This window comes from Nanorana parkeri, unplaced genomic scaffold (assembly GCF_000935625.1).
Source record: "Nanorana parkeri isolate BGI_ZX_2015 unplaced genomic scaffold, ASM93562v1 scaffold96, whole genome shotgun sequence".
Classification (NCBI taxonomy): Eukaryota; Metazoa; Chordata; class Amphibia; order Anura; family Dicroglossidae; genus Nanorana; species Nanorana parkeri.
Genome location: NW_017306364.1, coordinates 1,673,795 through 1,681,608, shown reverse-complemented (window position 1 = coordinate 1,681,608; position 7,814 = coordinate 1,673,795). Strand labels below are relative to the sequence as shown.

Sequence of the window (7,814 nt, the reverse complement as noted above, 5' to 3'; positions counted from 1 at the left end):
CAAGCACATTGCCCCCCATCATCCAATACAGAATGCAGTCCGGACCCCTCTTCCCCTCCAGCCATTGCTCCTCACCCCTGTCCCCTGCCCTGCTGCGGTAGCAAGAGCCGAGACCCCGGGCACCGCATCCCGACACTCCACCAGCTCCTCGCCGGGCCAAACCGGTCTGGGATCACAACAACATGTCAGTCATCGAGAGACCACGCCTCCTCCGGAGACCGAGCCCCGCCTCGTCCCCCTCCCAGCGTGCACCGGGGCAGGAGGCAGTTGAGGGGAGCCACGTTCACCTCTCACCCAGTTCCTGCCAGTTGTGTAACGTGTTGGCGGTTTCTTTATATAACATGATACATGTCCGTTCATTCATATGTGAAGCAATGCCCGTACTATTCTGTTGTTATTAGACGAATCTATCTGCTGCATGCATGAGTTTTAAATGAATAGTTATGTCGTCCAGCCTTCGCTGGCTGCATGCTTGTGACTGAAATGATTGCCAGATAATGAGCATTAGTATAGACTGTACAGCACAGGACACAGGGATATTTCTGATACCACTGGGTTATGCCAATACATTCAGGTGATTGGACACTGACCAGTCAAAGTTGCCCTATATAACACTTTCCACTCCCAGCATGCCTCAGTTTTATTTTCCAGGGTCCTCAGGAGATGGACGTCTTCCTCCTTGGCAAGTGGCGCAGTGTGAGCGGTTAGCTGCATGGTGCTATACAGGTCCATGGCTGTGGCCCTTAGGAAGCCCTGACCCTAAAGGCCCCCGCTCTGAGGATATGCCCGCCCAGAGACTGCTGTGTACCTTGGTGATGACCAAAAGCCCCTCAGGTAAGTTGCTTCTATGCACCCCGGTTGCCAAGGTTATTTCCTCATTTCCCTACAGGGATCATGTTGAGGTTCATGTGTGAGTGTGGAGATGCGCTTTAAGAGCATGGTTGGTTTTAAAAAATATATACGTTTGGCGCCATTCAGCTCCCATTGCAGCCTGGGGGGGGGTGTACTGTGCCACAGCTCCTCCTCTCTGTACTGATAGGAGGGTTTGTATCTGGGAGGTGCCAGATCGTTGTTGTTCTGTTTGGACACATGTTTGGCTGGCATACAGCTTGTGTCCTTGCTACCAACTACCACAGCCTGACCCTGGGTCACCTGCCACTGCCTTTTAGTGTTAGATAGGGAATACCCGCTCACTGCTGCCATGGTAACATGTATGGCCGGTCACAGGCACTGGAGCGGGAGGCCCGGATCATGGCTCGGCTGGGGCTTCTGTTCCTCTGGGGTCAATATTTCTATTGGTCAATTGATAAGCTTCCCTTCTCCTCCACTCCTAATTTCAGGGTCCTCCCCTGCACCACCCTCCTCTGATATACTATATAGAGTTTACCGCTGTTATGGTGGATTTAAGGCCCCATTCACACCAGCGCGGTTTGGGCGCGCAGATCCGCCGACACGAACAATCCCATACATTGCTATGGGGACCGTTCATGCGACCGCGCGGCTCAGCGCGATCTGAAACCCCCCCGGCGAACTGCTCCCTGCACTTTTTTTGCTGCACTGATCAGTGCGATTTCCATACAACCGTTTAGAACTGTTCCCGTCCACCTTGCGTTACTGCGTGGGGGGCCCAGTGGATTCTCTCTGCCATATTTCTAGAATGAGCCATCTGTTGGTCCACATGCAGCGGATTCTTTGGCTAAAGTTTTGGTCGGCAGCGTTCCCCAGCAAGGATGTTTCTTCTGGGAATCCTAGGATACGAACATCAAGGAAGTCATGGGAGAGGAGCACCTTCTTAAAAGTGAGAAGCTGAAGGCTCCAGTAGCTAAGTCCTTTTCCAGCATTGAGTTCTAATGGCAAGCAGGGTACACAATTCTGCTGCAAGACCTGGACCGCCAAATCCATCAACATGAAAAGTAAACCCTCTTCCCTTTGAAGGGGGTGCCCCCATTTCTTCAAGGGAAATGTCCAAAAGAAGTCACCCGCACTCCAAGGTCCAATGTGCTGAACGCCTCTTTTATTCAGATGTTATACAGACATGGTGGCATTTCTTCATGGGGGGACAATTCTCATCCTTCTTGGCACTCTGGGCATGGGACATTTCTGATGCCTGTGCCACATTTACAGGGCTACTATCACGTACCTGGTTGGAGACTGGTTGGATGAGGAGGCTCCCCTTGCACCTTGTGTCCCCCAAACTCCGAGCATGGGAACAGAGCTTGAGAAATAGCAAGTAGCACGGGTGCCAGTGGATGGGGCAACACTGTGCCGGGCAGAAGTCCAGGATCGGGTAGAGCAGAGCAGCGGTCAAATGGGGCGGACAGCAGGGTACCAGAGCAGTAGGCAGAATCGAGGTCAGACAAGCCAGGGGCCAGAATCGAGATCAGACAAGTTCTGCATGGGACGCATTCTATCCTTTCTTCAATCTGGCCTAAGCACCATGAAGACCAGGCGAAGGCCTTTGTGCGCCACATTGTACATGTCCTGACAACCCCATGGGACATCAACCTTGTGTGGTCAGCTCTTAGGAAGCTGCCCTTTTACCACTCAGGGATATCCCTCCACCCCTGCTCACTCGCATTGTGGCCTTCCTGGTCACCATTAGCATCTTTTTCGAACTTGAAACTTTACCCTCCAAGGGGCAAGATGACAAAAATGGCCAACTCAGACAGCACCCCAGCATGGCCCTGGGTATATGCTATACATAGTTGTTGGTAAATCTAAAAGAGGTTAAAAAACTAGTTTGTATTATATGTGGCCAACTTTAGTATTTGTGTGAGGCTTTCTTCATTCTGCTTTGCATTCTCTTCCAAAAGCAAAAACAGCTCTGTGAAGTTTTTGCAAACTGTAAGAAATGTCAGATTAAATCTAAGTGGGTGGTGGTGGTGTCATAGACATTTTTTTTTATGAATTCCCCTATGTGTTCGATTTCTTTTGCCTCTGGCCGGTCCACTGCTCTATACAATCCGTACTAAGAAACCATAAGACGCAGAGAATACACAGCAGGAAGGTCCCACAGCATCATTGTGCATTTTCGGGTCCACTTGAAACCCAACTGGCAGACCTGCAGCTGTGCAGTGACTCTGTGACAAGCATGGTGGCAGCTGCCAGTGGAATCCCACCTGCAGAAGACATTTGGGCATGCAGGTCGAGGAGGGGGTAAGAGGGCAGCAGTTTGGCATTTCCGTCTGGGCACTGGATGGCCTTGTCCCTGCACTGGTCACACGTTCTCCTAAAGGAGACTACAAGCTGCCATGCTAATGCACATTGCACAGGCATGCTTCTCTGTTGTCGCCATCAGGAAACCCACCCTGAGTAACGTCATGCAGCCTTTGCTGGAGTGCAAGTATACAGATATGGGTACAGAAGATCAGCAGCACTAAGAGGCTTATGAAAATATGTATCAACAGACAATTGTTTATGATATGCAGTGCTCCATGACTGTGTATCAAGTTCCGCCCCAATATACTGGAGGAGAGTTTTAATGTCCTGGGTGATTTTAAGCTGCAATCCTGTTCAACATTGCTGGTGTGGAGCTCACAAGTGAGAAAAGAGCCGGAGGAGGAAGAACAGTGTGGGGTGACTGCTGGTGTTACTGGCAATTACCTGGGAACTGATGATTGGGAGGCTGTAACACAGATGTTTGTAGATCTTCAGAAATGTGGGTCTAATGGTAAGTGCTGAATCTGATGGGTATTTGTGTGCAGGGCCACCAATAGGGGGATAAAGACAGCTTTCCTGTACCGGCCCCATCAAGTCAGCAGTGGGGCCCAGACCTGGCAGAGGCTGTCTGTGGGGAAGGAGGGGATAAGTCTGTCCATCAGACTGGTTACGATGGTGAGTGGGTGAGACTGTCCACTGGGTGGGCCTATCAGGGTCCTGCCTGCTCCCCTAAACTGTGCTGGACAGCAGGAGTGGGAGGAGTCACATTTTTGACCCGTCTCTTTTCAGCCTCCACTGTAGACAGACTAGTAATTTGGCTCCACCCCAGCACCTCCTCCCAGAGCCCCTAGTACCTCCACTGTAAGAAATAGGGAAAGCGGGCTGCAGTCTGCAAAGGTTGCGGGGTGATTAGTGCTACAAGAGTTAGCAGTGTAGGCAGAGGGTTGAAAGGGGTGCAGAGGTAAGCAATGTACAAAGAGGGATGCAGGGGCTGCAGAGATGGGCAGTGTTGGAAGAGGATGTAGAGGTTAGCAGTGTAGGAAGAGGGATGCATGGGTGCGCAGTGTAGGAAAAGGGGTGCAGAGGTTAGCAATGTAGGAAGAGTGATGCAGGGGGTGCAGAGATGAGCATTGTTGGAAGAGGGTTTCATGGGGTACTGAGGTTAGCAGTATAGGAGAGGGTGCAGAAATAAGCAATATTGGAAGAGGGTTGCCAGGGGTACTGAGCATGGCATTGTAGGAGGGATGCAGAGGTAAGCAGTGTAGGGAGAGGGATGCAAGTGGGGCAGTGGTGAGCAGTGTAGGAGGAGGGGTGCAGAGATGAGCAGTATGGGAGGGTGTGCATGAATGAGGAGAGGAGACTTGCACTGAATGACACACACCTAGCACTGCATGGGCTGGACAAGTGTGTCTCCTTTTATATATCAATTGCTCTATCTTGTGGTCATGTAATGATGATATACCTGCCAGGTAGATCAACAGACATATATAGCAGGCGGAAAAAGTTTGTACTCCTACAATAAAAGTATGGGGATTTTGCTTTTCCATATTTTTACTACATGAAAAAAAAGAAAGTATTGACATGCAAAATATGTATTCCCATAATGTGATTGCACTATAAATTGACTGCACTGCAAAAAGGGTAAATGGGCTCTTACTGCTGGGGCATGAAAGGTTTTGGAGGAAAATGACCAGACCCTGGTCTCAATAAGGTTCAGTATAGCTGTTTTCTAATGGCAGCCCTGTTATATGTGTAGATGAAAGTGCAGCTGTCCTAGTACTATTCTAGGCAAATCCGATAGTAATATTCTTACCTTACCCCCAGTTTCTGCCTTTGGTGTCTAGGTCAAGGTGCTGAGGCTAACCTTCCTTTGAGATCCCATGGAATGCTGAGTATCCTAAACCTTGTGAGATGACATTCCTACACTGTTCACTGCGTGGAAGCCAGGGGTAAGGTACGTATGTTTCATTTTTGTTTTTCTCTGCAGGTTTTTTGCAGAGAAAAGGCAAAATTGATTTTAAGCTGATAAAATCACTTACAATGGATGCTGCTCCTTGATGTTTAAAAGTTTGTTTCCTGCAGAATTAGCTGGACCCCTGAAAAATGGCCCTGAAATCCTGTTTTACCTTGAAGGGTCCTATGGAGCCACCCTTGTGTGTGTGCTAGTAAGCTGTGTCTCCACAAATACACAGACACAGCAAATGAAGCTACTCCCCTTCTCCTAGCTAGTAGATGAACAATGGCTGGAGTCTGCTCTGTCCTTTCTTGTACTGGACAGGAAGTTCAGGGAAGCCGAGCTGAGAGACTTGGCTGCAGATGTTCAGAAACATGACTAAGCGTTTGGGTAAAAATGTAAAGCAATGCTTTGCTTGGCGATGTATATTTGTTTGATCTGGATTCATTATTGACATAATGTTTGAGAGTTTAATACAACTTTAACATTAATGCTTCTATTTATTATGGAGGACGGGGCTCTGGTGCATTGAACGGACCTTGATTGTTAGTGTAACATGAACACATATACCCGTTGCTGTGTCCACTTTAATAAGCTTCCGGGATGGTGAAGCAGCTTTTGAAAAGCGGAGATGAGAAGAATGGGTGCACCAAGTACATATCCAGGAGCTTACTATAAGTGTGTGTGTACGGTTCATGTTAGCCTATTTGGCATCCTGACCATGGCGCACCAGGGCAGCAGTTTCGGCAGAGAAGGCAAGTATTTCCCTTTTGAAAAAGTCTTTCGGACGAAATGCATCAAGGGATTTGACTGTCTCCTCGTTTACACAGTAGAAAGGCTTCACAAGGCTGAGTGTCCTTCACACTCGCATACTGTTTTATCCAAACTGATTTCTGTAAGTACAATCAATTTTTTAAATCCAAATAAAGGTTCTTGCTATTTGCACTTAGATCTGTCTCTCTTCTGTGGCTTCTCCCCTTCTATTTTTCTCTGGCTGGACCCTCCGTGGTTACCTCCAATTACACCTGGAGGGTGCATACCATCGGTACCGAGAGGGAGTGTAAGCTGCATGCAGGAGAGGAGAGGGAGGCTAAAAGAGAAGCTCCGCGGATCCATCAACTGAAGAAAAAGTAACAAACATTTGTTTATTTTCAACTTACCATTTTCCTTTTTAACATTTGTAGTTCTGTCCGTAAGAACTCTATTCCTCCCAGAAGTCCATTTTTTACTGATACATTGTGGAACAGCACAGACTGACCCCACGAAACTGTATGCTTAAAATATCTGTACTTTAATAGAGTGGATAAAAAGCGTTTTTTTTACTTGCCGCCACCTCTGCTGGACTCTGCCGATTATTAAATAATTTCCTTCGGTGATGAACTTTGTTATACTCACATCGCTTTACTGTATGTGATTTATATTGTCACATATTTTTATACACAGTTGATATTTAGATCACATATGTGCGGTTTTTACACATAAATTACTACCACAAAGTAGAGATTGAATAACAAAAGACGAGGCAAGGTTTATTTATTTATTTAATTATTCAATCAGTTACTTAGATGTTTCAATTACTCCTTCACGATTTAAAGATCCTAAAAGCACTTTGAATTAGTATCACCAGAGACACGATTTGTTTTCTATACACTTTGATTAAATTTTTACTATTGTTGATTAACTTTCTCAAACATTAGTTTATGAGAGAACACAAAAAGGTTGAATACACACACCAAGCGCAACATATTAGCCTACATTTGATCATTTTGATACACATTGTTGCAGCTGGTATTTTATTTATTTATTTATCTATCTATTTATTTCACATTTTCCTAGCGCAATCAATTTGGATAAAGTATTTCAGGACCTTTTGCTGCCATCTTCTACATCCAGGGATCAGAGTGGGCAGGGGAGCAGGTTCTTATGTAACAGTTTGCCCGAGTTGTTTGGTTTAGTAGATCCTGCAAACCGGATACGCCGAATAATTTGTTTTCTGACAGCGGCCGGCTCTGTTGGGGTATTTTGACAGCGGCCGGCTCTGTTGGGGTATTTTGACAGCGGCCGGCTCTGTTGGGGTATTCTGAAAGCAGCCGGCTCTGTTGGGGTATTCTGACAGCGGCCGGCTCTGTTGGGGTATTCTGACAGCGGCTGGCTCCTGCTGTCAGCATACAATGAAGGCAGCAGGAGATTCCTCGATCAATGCTCGTAAGCGTTGAAGAAGGAATCTGTAATATTTTCTTTGTTCATCCCGCAGGTTATACAAAGAAAATATTACAGTACATGGCCAGCTTTAGGGCTTGTTCACACCTTGTCCATTGAGCTGTGCTCCTCTGCACGTGTATAGTGTGACCAAGGCACATGCGAAGCAATTGCTTTCTATATGTTCTCTTCATGCCATACATGTACGATAGTGTGCAGAAAAATGCAGCTCAACAGACGGGGTGTGAGCAAACCTTTAGTTTATTGCAGAAAAGCGCACCCCTGGGTAACAACCAAGTTCCAGTTAAAGAACAGTTGTCACCTGGGGACAGAAGCATTGCGCAGACTGACAATAAGATGAGAGAATTGGAATGCAGCAGAGGAGACACAGTGGACGTAAAGAACATGATTAATGTAAGGTATTCATCATCGTTATATAACCAAAGTCTGTCACTTGTATACACTTTAAGAATAAAGCTGAGAATTTGTCCTGTCCAGTTAA

General features: G+C 46.9%; 1 protein-coding gene across 2 annotated transcripts in view; it reads right to left on the bottom strand.

Moving 5' to 3' along the window:
- The window catches only part of SLC25A39 (solute carrier family 25 member 39), an 18,034-nt gene extending 17,830 nt beyond the window's left edge, over positions 1–204 (bottom strand). For both annotated transcript variants that reach the window (XM_018552745.1, XM_018552744.1), the window contains exon 1: positions 76–204. The gene's annotated coding sequence lies outside the window, so the exon portion shown is untranslated. The remainder of the gene's footprint in view (positions 1–75) is intronic.
- Positions 205–7,814: the final 7,610 nt, after the last annotated feature.